We start from the raw sequence: 12353 nt of genomic DNA on the forward strand, positions 1-12353 counted from the left end.
GCTAAAATTCAATTACATAGCTTAAATGGTAATTCTTCTCAAGTACAGTAACTTGGCCTGTGCTTTCGATTATTCTGAGTCTGAAAACCAAGTAAATTGAAGAACTTTGCACACCTACTTCAAAATCTTTAACTTTTGTGAGAATGGCAGGGCTTCATTTCCACTGTGCTACCCGAGAGATGCATTATAATAATATGGAATAAGATCATGAAAGATGTGAAGGGTAATGGACTGTATGAGAAAAACTAAGACAGCCAAGAAGGGTAACTAGATGTAGAGCTGGATGAACACAGCAGGCCAAGCAGCATCAGCGGAGGAGCAAGGCTGACATTTCAGACCTGGACCCTTCTTCTGAAGAAGGGTCTAGGCCCGAAACGTCAGCCTTCCTGCTCCTCTGATGCTGCTTGGCCTGCTGTGTTCATCCAGCTCTACACCTTGTTATCTCTGATTCTCCAGCATCTGCAGTTCCTACTATCTCAGAGCTAAGAGCAAGTTTTCCTTCTTCATGATTTGATGGATGTGGGCATCACTGGCTAGGCCAACAATTTTTACCCATCCCCAACTGCCCTTGAACTGAGTGGCTTGCTTAGCCACCAGATCAGGTAAGGGTACATGTGAACCATATGGGGTTTTATAGAAAGCAGTGATAGTTGTTGTGGTTATTAGAACAGATAACAGCCTTATATTCCAGACATTATTTTATGAATTATATTCAAATTCTACCAGCTGCTGTGTTTGAATTTGCCTCCCAAAAATCATTTAGGCCTCTGGATTACTAACCCAGTGACTGTACAAATATACCACCATCTTTCCCATGTGTGAGACAATATAAATTGTAATAGAGAGAATGAGCTGCAAGATTTCTATTATTGAGAAAGTTAAGTGTAGCGTCAATGGCAGGAAAGAGTAGCTAAAATAATAGCTAAATAATAGCTAAAAAATAATAGTCAGTCAATTCCAATCTGTATCTTTAAGGTGTAACAATGTCCCTAATTTCCATGACTTTTGTCCCTGTGGGATTCAATCACTTGAGGAAAGACTACAAGACATTAGAATGATACAAAGAGGTTTTGTGGAATGGTACCAGGGTTGAGCTTTTCAGTTAGTTGGAGAGACAAGAGAAGCTGGAATTCATTAAAGCAGAGAAGGTTTGAAGGAGATGTATCAGAAGTGTTCAAAATCAAGTGTGGTTTTAATGAAGTAAGTAAAAAGAAACTCTTGCCATTGACAATAAAATGTGAGGCTGGATGAACACAGCAGGCCAAGCAGCATCTCAGGAGCACAAATACAGTCATCAATGTCAATCATCGCCGCCTCTTGCTCCCCAGAGGAGCTCGAACAGTTCATCCACTTCACCAACACCTTCCACCCCAACCTTCAGGTCACCTGGGCCATCTCCAGCACATCCCTCACCTTCCTGGACCTCAGTCTCCATCTCAGGCAACCAGCTTGTAACTGATGTCCATTTCAAGCCCACCGACTCCCACAGCTACCTAGAATACACCTCCTCCCACCCACCCTCCTGCAAAAATTCCATCCCCTATTCCCAATTCCTCCGCCTCCGCCGCATCTGCTCCCACGATAAGACATTCCACTCCCGCACATCCCAGATGTCCAAGTTCTTTAAGGACCGCAACTTTCCCCCCACAGTGATCGAGAACGCCCTTGACCGCGTCTCCCGTATTTCCCGCAACACATCCCTCACACCCCGCCCCCGCCACAACCGCCCTAAGAGGATCCCCCTCGTTCTCACACACCACCCTACCAACCTCCGGATACAACGCATCATCCTCCGACACTTCCGCCATTTACAATCCGACCCCACCACCCAAGACATTTTTCCATCCCCTCCCCTGTCTGCTTTCTGGAGAGACCACTCTCTCCGTGACTCCCTTGTTCGCTCCACACTGCCCTCCAACCCCACCACACCCGGCACCTTCCCCTGCAACCGCAGGAAATGCTACAATTGTCCCCACACCTCCTCCCTCACCCCTATCCCAGGCCCCAAGATGACATTCCACATTAAGCAGAGGTTCACCTGCACATCTGCCAATGTGGTATACTGCATCCACTGTACCCGGTGCGGCTTCCTCTACATTGGGGAAACCAAGCGGAGGCTTGGGGACCGCTTTGCAGAACACCTCCGCTCAGTTCGCAACAAACAACTGCACCTCCCAGTCGCAAACCATTTCCACTCCCCCTCCCATTCTCTTGATGACATGTCCATCATGGGCCTCCTGCACTGCCACAATGATGCCACCCGAAGGTTGCAGGAACAGCAACTCATATTCCGCCTGGGAACCCTGCAGCCATATGGTATCAATGTGGACTTCACCAGTTTCAAAATCTCCCCTTCCCCTACTGCATCCCTAAACCAGCCTAGTTCGTCCCCTCCCCCCACTGCACCACACAACCAGCCCAGCTCTTCCCCCCCACCCACTGCATCCCAAAACCAGTCCAACCTGTCTCTGCCTCCCTAACCGGTTCTTCCTCTCACCCATCCCTTCGTCCCACACCAAGCCGCACCCCCAGCTACCTACTAACCTCATCCCACCTCCTTGACCTGTCCGTCTGCCCTGGACTGACCTATCCCCTCCCTACCTCCCCACCTATACTCTCTCCAACTATCTTCTTTACTCTCCATCTTCGGTCCGCCTCCCCCTCGCTCCCTATTTATTCCAGCTCCCTCTCCCCATCCCCTTCTCTGATGAAGGGTCTAGGCCCGAAACGTCAGCTTTTGTGCTCCTGAGATGCTGCTTGGCCTGCTGTGTTCATCCAGCCTCACATTTTATTATCTTGGAATTCTCCAGCATCTGCAGTTCCCATTATCTCTTGCCATTGACAGATGGATTAATAAGAAGAGTGCAGGTGATCAACCAAAGAAACAGACATAAGGAAACTTTTTTCGCAATGACGGATTGTGATCTGCAGTGTACTGTTTGATAGGATCATCACAGAGGACTTAATGACAATATTCAGAAGAAAATTTGATAAAAGCCGATAAATTTCCAGAGGTAAATGGTAAAAAACGCAGGCAAATAGGAGTGAGATGGCTGTCTCAAAGGGTCACCAAAGATACAAAGAGCCGAAAGGACTCCTTCTGTATTCTATCAACAATTCTGAACATAAAGTTACCAACAAAAATACTTAATTAGAGGGAAGAAAACTTTTACATCATAAGTGCCATATGATCATTGTGGTTGCTAGAAGAAAGTTGTACCAAGATACTAACTATGTATTTTTCAACATTTCCACTTTTGAAGCAAAAGCACACAAGGCAAATACATAACCCATTAATCTTTCAAAGAATGAAAGAGCAGGTCTTTTGAAAATAACTGGAATGAATCCTGTGCTGTCATTTGCTGCTAAATGTAACCTTTCATGACCTAGTTGGAATGTAATGGCAATGCTACAAAATAGTGGGCTTTGTGTGGTTGATCTGGTTTAAAAAAAAGGGTTTCAGCTCATCAATTTGGTACCATTGTGTTGCAGTCAAATAAATGGAATGCTGGCCTCTGCGGGGATACATGTTGCTTTGATCTAGCTATGTGCTTTGACCTTGTACAGACCAAATGTGGTAACCAACCAGAAAGTAAGGTAAAAACAAGGTTAACAACACTTTCTCACATTTGTCTGATTCCTGTGTTTATTCACAGAGAATTTCCATCATGAAGGCTGCTATTATACTACCACTCGTCTAGGATAGTACGGTGATGGTAATTGCAGTGAGAATGCAATACATTGTATGATGTACAGTATTGAAGGATATCTGATAGCTTATGAGTTAATGCAAATTTTTAAAAAACTTTTTCTGTATCCATGCGTTGAAATATTTGTATTTCTGGAAGTGGGGTGAGTCTGAGAGGTATGGCTCTCGTGCATTTTTCTATGATGTGGACGTGCCAGTGTTGGACTGGGATGGACAAGTCAGAATCACATGACACCAGGTTATAGTCCAACAGGTTTATTTGAAAACACAAACTTCTGGAGCCTCGCTCCTTCTTCAGATGTTAGTGAGAGAGTCAGACACAGAATTTATAAGTAAAATATCAAAGGGTCACACCATTGATGAGGATATATTAAACAAACCTAAGATGCTGTTAAATCTTTAAACATTTAGAAGGGTTTAATTGATTAATATGTAAATATAAATCCCTAAATTCCTTTCAAGTTACTGTCCTGAGAGAAGTAAAGGTTTTTTAAGCGTGAAGAAGATATGACATTTTAACTCAGACAAGGCATGTTAGGTGTGAGGCCTTGTTTAGAATCTGTTTGGATTCAGACTGGTTTTATTTCTAAAGTAGGGATTTATAGAACACCACACTGACTGATTATCTATAAATCTTGTGCTTTTTAAGCAGAATACAATGTATTTTTCTAGCTATTTTTCATACTTTGGTGTGGGAGGGCAAGGCTCTGTGCATCTAAATTAGCTTAAGGAATCTCAGAAATGTGGATGTACAGTGACCAGAGAGAGGTAGGATGTTTTGGAACCAGACAAGACCATTGCATTTTTGGTGTCCAAGAAATATTAGGCCCTATGAGATCTTTTGTAAGACTTTATATGGTTTTATCCAACTACTCGTTCAATTCTTCCCCAAATTTATTGAATCAATCAATCCTCACTACCTCCTTTAGCAGACCACCTCATACATTCACCAGTTTGTGTAAAGTAATTCAGTCCAAGTATTTTACATCTTCTCTTCCAAGTTTTAGGCTCAGTACTCATTATAGAGCCAAGCATCTTGTTAAACATAGACAAGACAAATGTGAATGTTCTTTAGAATCTTGTACACTGTCATTAGCTCAACTCTCCTCCAGCATAACATCTGCAGACTTGCCTCATTCCTCGGGCGGCTAATTCCAATCAACACTTAACCTGTTCTTTACTGCATGTTTCTCAGGCCTGGATGCCCTCTCATGACCCTGGTTAGAAGCTGTACAGTACTCTTAGGCACTGGATTGGTATCCGTTGAAACAACATCCATTGATAGAGCATGTTTAATGTAATAACATTTCCTAATTGCTTCAAAATAATATTACAAAATAAAATCTGATGCTAAGTCTCATAAGGCAAAACTATGGTGTTCAAATGATAAATCAAAGAGAAATACTTTAAGGACCTTGTTAAAGATGGGTAGAGAGTTAGAGATGTTTAGGGAGGGAATTCCAAAGATTATGATCTGGGCAGCCTAAAGCAAAGTTCCCAGTGGAAAACCAATTAGACTGGGGGTGCTCAAATTTAAATCACTGTGGTTTGTGCTCTCTTCTTCTGGTTATACAGTTAGAGATCTTGCGGTATTTTCCCAGTTGACTACTCCAAGCACCTTGTGCTTGTTTCAAATACCATAGAGAATGTTGGAGGAACTCGGCAGTTCTGACAGCGTCCGTGGAAAGAAAACAGAGTTAATGTTTCAGCCTGATATGACTTCTTCAGAACTATAACACAATGCTATCAAACTGATGAGCTGAGATTTTTTTCTTAAACAAATGCAACCACACAAATTATTGATGGCAGTGAGCTACCTCAAAATCCCTTACTCAGAGCCACACAGCGGTAAAGGAAGCAAATACCACAAAGTAAGATGTAAAGGCTTATCCCCACATTCTTGCATTAGAGTGAACTAAATTAACTCAGCTATCTACATCTCATTCCTAGCTGATGACCCTTGAAGGAAAGTGTATTCTAGATTTGAGTGCAACTGGATTAGACGTTGCTGCAATGAGCTGACATGAATGTTGTGTGCATTTTTACACACAGGACCTCATTTGTAAATGATACTGATGGCATTTGCTGACCAACTGAAACCCAGCCTAACTCGGCACCAGCACAAAAAAATGAAATAGAATTAGAAATTCTAATAATTGAATTAGAAATGAAATGCTTTTTAAAATTATAATAATGATAGCATTTATTTTTCATTTTGGCATGTGATTAATGCCCAAATGGTCCCACTGCGTCAAATTCAACCTTTTCTTTCAATTATTTTGCTTCATTGTTTTTGTGAAACTTTTTTGTAAACATGTTTCCATAGATGAAATATGTTTTTTGATGTTAACTGCGAATCAGTTGTTATTGAGAGAAAAGTTTTGCTAAACTTTTTTTCATTTGTTCATAAATGTATACCATATCTCAATGCCAGAATCATAATATCAAACAAACACAAAAGTCAGTAGGATAATGGAATACACTCCAATTTCCTGGATGAGTGCAGCTCTAAAAATAGGCAAGGTGCTCAACACCATCTAGGACATATGAACCAGCTTGATTGGCATCCCAAACATCACTTTAAACATTCACTTTCTCCGCCACTGGCACCCCATGAGGCAGCGTATAACATCTTCAAGATGCAACACAGGAAATCAATAAGAAACAATCAATGTGCTATGCATAAATTAACGCATTTATTTCAAAAGATAAAACTCCTAAGAATACCAAAGAAATCTGAGACACCTCTTATTATTTATTGTTCACGTTATTAATCAATTCATCAGAAAAATTAGGGATCACCCAATAAGTAACAATGAAAGGAAATGTCTTCTCTTCATATTTTTCAATATGGCACAATGCCAGACGTTTGATATTTAAATTATAATATCTGATAAGTGTTTCCTGTTTCACTGAATGATGCAAAATAGATATGACAGGACGTCTAGCATTTAAGTTAATACCACATTACTCCTGAGATACGATCACTTACTAAAATTGTCCTCTGTCAATTATCAGATGATACAATTACGGTGTCACTAAAACTTTATGTTATGCTCGGTTAATGTTGCAAAGGAAACCCTGTAAACAGCACCCACTTCAAACACTATCACAGAAAACAGACTTAGTAGACATTGAAACTAAAGTCTTTAAAGTCTATTAGATCTTAAACAGCAGTAATCTAATTTATATCCATTCCATTCAACATTTTGCATCATTTTCTGTAATGGTTATGGTTAATTGATTTAGTGAAATTTTTTTGTAAAATCTTTTCCATGGTTGAAGAATATTCTTTGATGTTAACTTAATGTGATTTGCTACTGTGAGAAAGGTTTTGCTAACTTCCTTTCTTTTGTGCATAGATGCATATCTTAAAATATAGAGACTTGGAGCAGGAGTAGGCCATTCAAACATTCAAGCCCAGTCTCCCATTCTGAACTTAGAATCCCAGCAGTGTGGAAACAGGCCCTTCGGCCCAACAAGTCTACACCAACACACAGAGCATCCAACCCAGACATAACCCCTAATCTCCACATCCCTGAACACTATGGGCAATTACCATGGCCAATCCACCTAGCCTGCACATCTTTTGGATGGTGGGAAGAGACTGGACCACCTGGAGGAAACCAACACAGACACAGGGAGAATGTGCAAACTCCACACAGACAGTCGCCCGAGGGTGGAATTGAATCCAGATCCCTGATGCTGTGAGGCAGCAGTGCTAACTATTGTGCCGCAATTCCATATGGTCATGGCTAATCATCCAAATTTCTCTCTGAAGTAACTACACAGAGGCTGGTATCCCATAACCAAGTCTCCCTTTATTTATTAGTGCGCAGTACACTGGCTGTGGCCAGTCAGCTCAGAGTCAGTCCCCAGAACAGAGAAGATTCTAAATTCCTTGTTAATATTGGTCAGCCAGGGCTCTCTGGTGGCCCAGGTTAACAATCCCCATCAAGGACACCATAGTCAATGAAGTCCATCTGATCCCACTCACTAGATCCCACCACCACACCCCATGTCCAGCAACCCCTCACCCCCAAGACCAGAGATGTAAGCCTGGTCTTTCTTTTGCAGCTTTTCCAGCAATGGTTCCAGTTCCTCTGATGCAGGGTCTGACACAGGCAGCAGGATCGTAGCTGATCCCTTGCATCCAGTGTATCTCAGGAGAGTTTCCTCATCTCTTTTGGTGATAATGGTATTGAGGCAGCATGCATCATGGGCTTCTACGTTTCCTTGACACTAGATGGAGTGGGAGAGCCTATGGTTTCTGCCAGACTTTCGGCTCAGATATGTTCTTGCTCCATTTGCACAGTAACAACTTTCAGGTCATCCATGTGTTTTTTCAGGACTGTGTCACCTACTTGAACTTTGTAAGTCACAGGACCTGAAATCACATTAACCTTGCCTCGTCCCTACACAGGGCCTTTCCATTGGCTCCAGTGCCAAACTTCATCCCCTGAATTAAATTGCATCTCTTGCTTAGAGGAGCCATATGGCCAGCACTGGCATTCCTGCTGCCATTTCACCCTCCTCCTTCCCAGATCTGAGAATATCAGTTTAACCTGGTGCGGAGTCTTCTCCCCATCAGCAATTCTGTCGGAGCTATCCCTGTTGTTGCGAGATGGGTGGTTCTATAATCAAACAGGATCTGGGACAGTTAGCTATTGAGTGACCTTGCAGACTGCTTCATTAATCCTGCTCTCAGGGTTTGGACTGCTGTTTGCACCCGACCATTGGATGGTGGATGGTATGGAGCTATCGTTATGTGCCGAATGCCATTTGACTTCAAGAAATACTAAAATTCCCTGCTGGTAAATGATGGTCCACTGCCCATGACCAATACTTCCTGGGGTCTGTGTACGACAAAGGAGGGTTGCAGCTTCTCAATTGTCATCCATGAGTTTGCCAAACGGACTTTATGCACATCCAACCACTCTGAATGGGCATCCACACTGACCAGGAACCTTGAGCCCATGAAAGGGCTGGCTGGTCGACATGTAGCCGAGTCCAGGGTTCACCCAGCCATTCCCATAAATGTGGAGCTACTGCTGGTGGAAATTTTTGTATTTGTGGGCGCTGCCCCACTAACACAGCTACGTTGGTATGCAATCCTGGCCACCAGACATAGCTTCTTGCTGTCATCTTCATCTTGGAAACCCCTGGATGGCCCTGGTGGGGTTTAGCCAGCATCTGGCAGCAATCTTTACTCAGGACAACCACCCTTCCATCCCAAAGTAATATGCCATCCTCTACAGTGATCTGGTCCAGAAAGGTTTCAATCCAGATTGCAATGGCCCTTCTGTTCCCCCCATGACCACCATCTGTTTTGGCTAGGAAGGATATTTTTGTGTCTACAGTTAGATACTGTTGGCAGTGACTGGAATGATGTCCAGGAAGCTTAAAACTGGAATGGATTCTTCCAGGGGAAGCCCCACCATTGGAATATCTGCCTGTGGGGCACAGCTCAAGGCATCTGCATTAACCACGTGGCTTCCTGGATGGTGTTCTAACTTGTACTTGGATGTGCTAAGAATAAGGGCCCCATGCTGAATTCTACCAGAAGCTATGGGCAGCACCACCTTGTCTTCCTACATTAGCCTGAGCAGGGGTTTGTGATCTGTTACTATGAAAAATTCCTGTCCATAAAGGTACTGGTGGAAATTCCTCATGCCAAAGATGACTGCCAAACCTTCCTTCTCTATCTGGGCATAGTGGCGTTTAGCGTCAACCAAACTCCAGGAAGCCTCTGCCTTTGGGCATTCCTCTCCATTGGGCTACTGGTGAGCCAGCACTACCCCAATACCGCATGGGGAGGCATTGAGTTTCAGCACCACCTCTCACTTCGGATCGTAGTGGGCCAACACCTTGAATGATGATACCTGCTTTTTCACTTCCCTAAAGGCTACTTCTTGGCTACGTGACCATTTCCAAGGCCGATCGTCTTTCAACAGCAGATGTAAAGGTTCCAAGATGGAGGCCAGGTACTGTGTGAATTTTCTGTAATAATGGAAGTCAGGGCTCCTTTATCGCCCTTTCTCTTCAAACGGGTGTAACCCAGTCTTGTCAACTCTGCAGCCCAAGTAGGTCACTTGGGGCACTGGAACACCCATTTTTCCTCCCTAAGGTATATGCCCACCTGGGAGAAACATCTAAGCACTATGTCCAAGTTCTCCAAGTGCTCTTCATTAATCTTCTCTGTTTTCAGCACATCATCTAGATAAATGGCAACCTGGATTAGGCCTTGTAAAATATTCTCCTTGGTCCCCTGGGAAAGGGCACAGGATGATGATATTCCATATGGCAGTTTTATATATTGGTGTAAATCCTTAAGGGTATTAATTGTAGCATACTGCTGGGACTCCTCAACCATCACAAATGCAGGTAGACATGCCTCATGTCCAGTTTTGTAAAGGAGAGCCCTTCTGCCAACTTCAGGTATTTATCCAGCTGCGAGAAATGGTTTACCGTTTACATAAAATCCCCACAAAGTCAAACCGAGCCGTCAGACTTCACAACTGGTATAACCATTGTTGCCTATTCTGCAAACTTCACTGGTTTGATGATTCCTTTTCTCTCCAGCCTCCTGATTTCTGCCTCTATTCCTGCCCACAAGGCAAACGACAGTGGGCAGGCCTTGCAAAACCTTGGAATTTCTTCCTGGTCAACATGTAAAGTGGCTTTGCCTCTTAGGTAGTCCTAAGATTTTCTTCGAAACACTCCTGGGCATTTCACTAGGACTTCACTGAAGCAGCCATTTTACAATCAAAAAATGTTGAGCCAATCCAGGTGAATCTTTCTCAACCAATTCCAACCCAGTGGACTTGGGCCTGAGCCTCTTACCACCATCAGTGGTAACTGAACCAACTGCTTCTCATAGGAGGCAGGAACCGAAGTAACACCCTTAACCTGCAACAGTTGTCCAGTGTATGCTCTCAGTCTGGCTGAGGTGTTGCACAAACTTAAGGGCTAGAGTCCTGATTGAACCTTGTCAAGGACAGGTTCTAAAAACAGATCCAGCTGCATTGGTATTGATCTCCTTGGGAGTTGGGTGAACACTTAGCTAAATATTAATTTTAATTGGTTCTGATTTGGACATCATTAAGCAATTTAATTGTTCCAACCCACCTATAGTAGGGCATGTTTCAGGGTGTACACTCTCCTGGGTACTGGTTGACAAGTTTTCTTACTCAAGTCAGGCCTTTTAGGACTCCTTGATGTCTCAAGTTCGCATTCCAGCAGCAACTTCAATGGCTTGCTAATGCAAATCCTAAAGAAACTTTAAGCATTTGGCCAAGGCTTGGCTTTGTGGGGTTTTGCTGTGGTCTGGTCTAGGGTCCCTCTGCTCAGGATATACCCTGCACGAAGCCATGTGATTGCCTACACTCAAGCTCAGTCGGATAAGTGAGGGAGTCCACTTCCATTGGGACGGCCTGTAGATCCCATGCTCGACTTGCTGCATTTTCTAATGACAAAGCCAGTTGTAGCACCTGTTTGAAGTCCAGTTGTGTTTTAGCCGGGAGGCACTTCTGTGTGGTTACGTCACTAATCCCACATACCAAACAGTCTCTCAGCATCTCATCCAGGGTTAACCCAAAATCACATGCTTCTGCCAGTTGTCTTAACTTTATTGAAAATCCCGATACGGATTTCCCTGGTTCTCTAACAGTCGAATAAAACTGATAGCGTCTCAGAATTAGTATCGATTTGGGGTAATAGTATTCCTTCATGAATTCCATCAACTCTTGGAAAGTTTTAGTATCTGGTGCCTCTGGGAAAGTTAAGCTCCTTATAATGGAAAATGCTGCAGGTCTGCAAGCATTCAGGAGAATTACTCAATGCTTTTCACCTGCCCCAATGTCATTTGCCCAGGAAAAATATTGAGTTCTTTTCCCATACGCTAGTCTTCAAAGGCAGGATTAAATGAGTCGAATTTCCCAAATAAAGGCAATGATACCAGAAATGCTTATCCCAATTCCGAGGTGGCTGTTGTTCTTCAGGCAAGCATTATTTTCTCCCATCGCCACTGACATAACTGCGCAGAGGCCAGTATCCCATCACCAAGTCACCCTTTATTCACTAGTGCACAGTGCACTGGCTATGGCCAGCCAGCTGAGAGTCAGTCCCCTGAATTGAGAAGATTCTGAATCCCCTGTAAATACTTTTTTCTTTCTTTTTTTCTTTCGTTTTTCTTTTTTGGTTATATTTTTTCCCTACACTGCAATAGAGCTTATCTTCCGCCGCACCCTTGTTGTGCATGTGCAGGCATGAGACACTAAAAAATACACTGGGTGTGCAAATAACTTTATTAATATACCACCACCAGGAAAATCACCTGTGAGGCCAAAGCATCAGTATCAAGCAGAGCTCCTGTAGGAACAATGCCAATGTGAAAGAAAAAGTGAGGGTGGTGGGGGGGGGGCATGGTAGGGATCAAATCAAAATAGAGTTTGTGGGGGAAACAAAGCAGTCCAGACCTCACGGTACCCACCTCTCCCATAAGGCACCAGGAGCGCCAGTGCACATCACGTGCTCCTTCTCCAGGGACACCTGAGGTCCACTGTTAATATTGGTCTGCCAGTGCCTCCTGATTGGCCCATGCTAACGGCCCCAATCAAGGATCTCATTGACTACAAGATCCACC

This window comes from Stegostoma tigrinum, chromosome 2 (genome assembly GCF_030684315.1).
Source record: "Stegostoma tigrinum isolate sSteTig4 chromosome 2, sSteTig4.hap1, whole genome shotgun sequence".
Classification (NCBI taxonomy): Eukaryota; Metazoa; Chordata; class Chondrichthyes; order Orectolobiformes; family Stegostomatidae; genus Stegostoma; species Stegostoma tigrinum.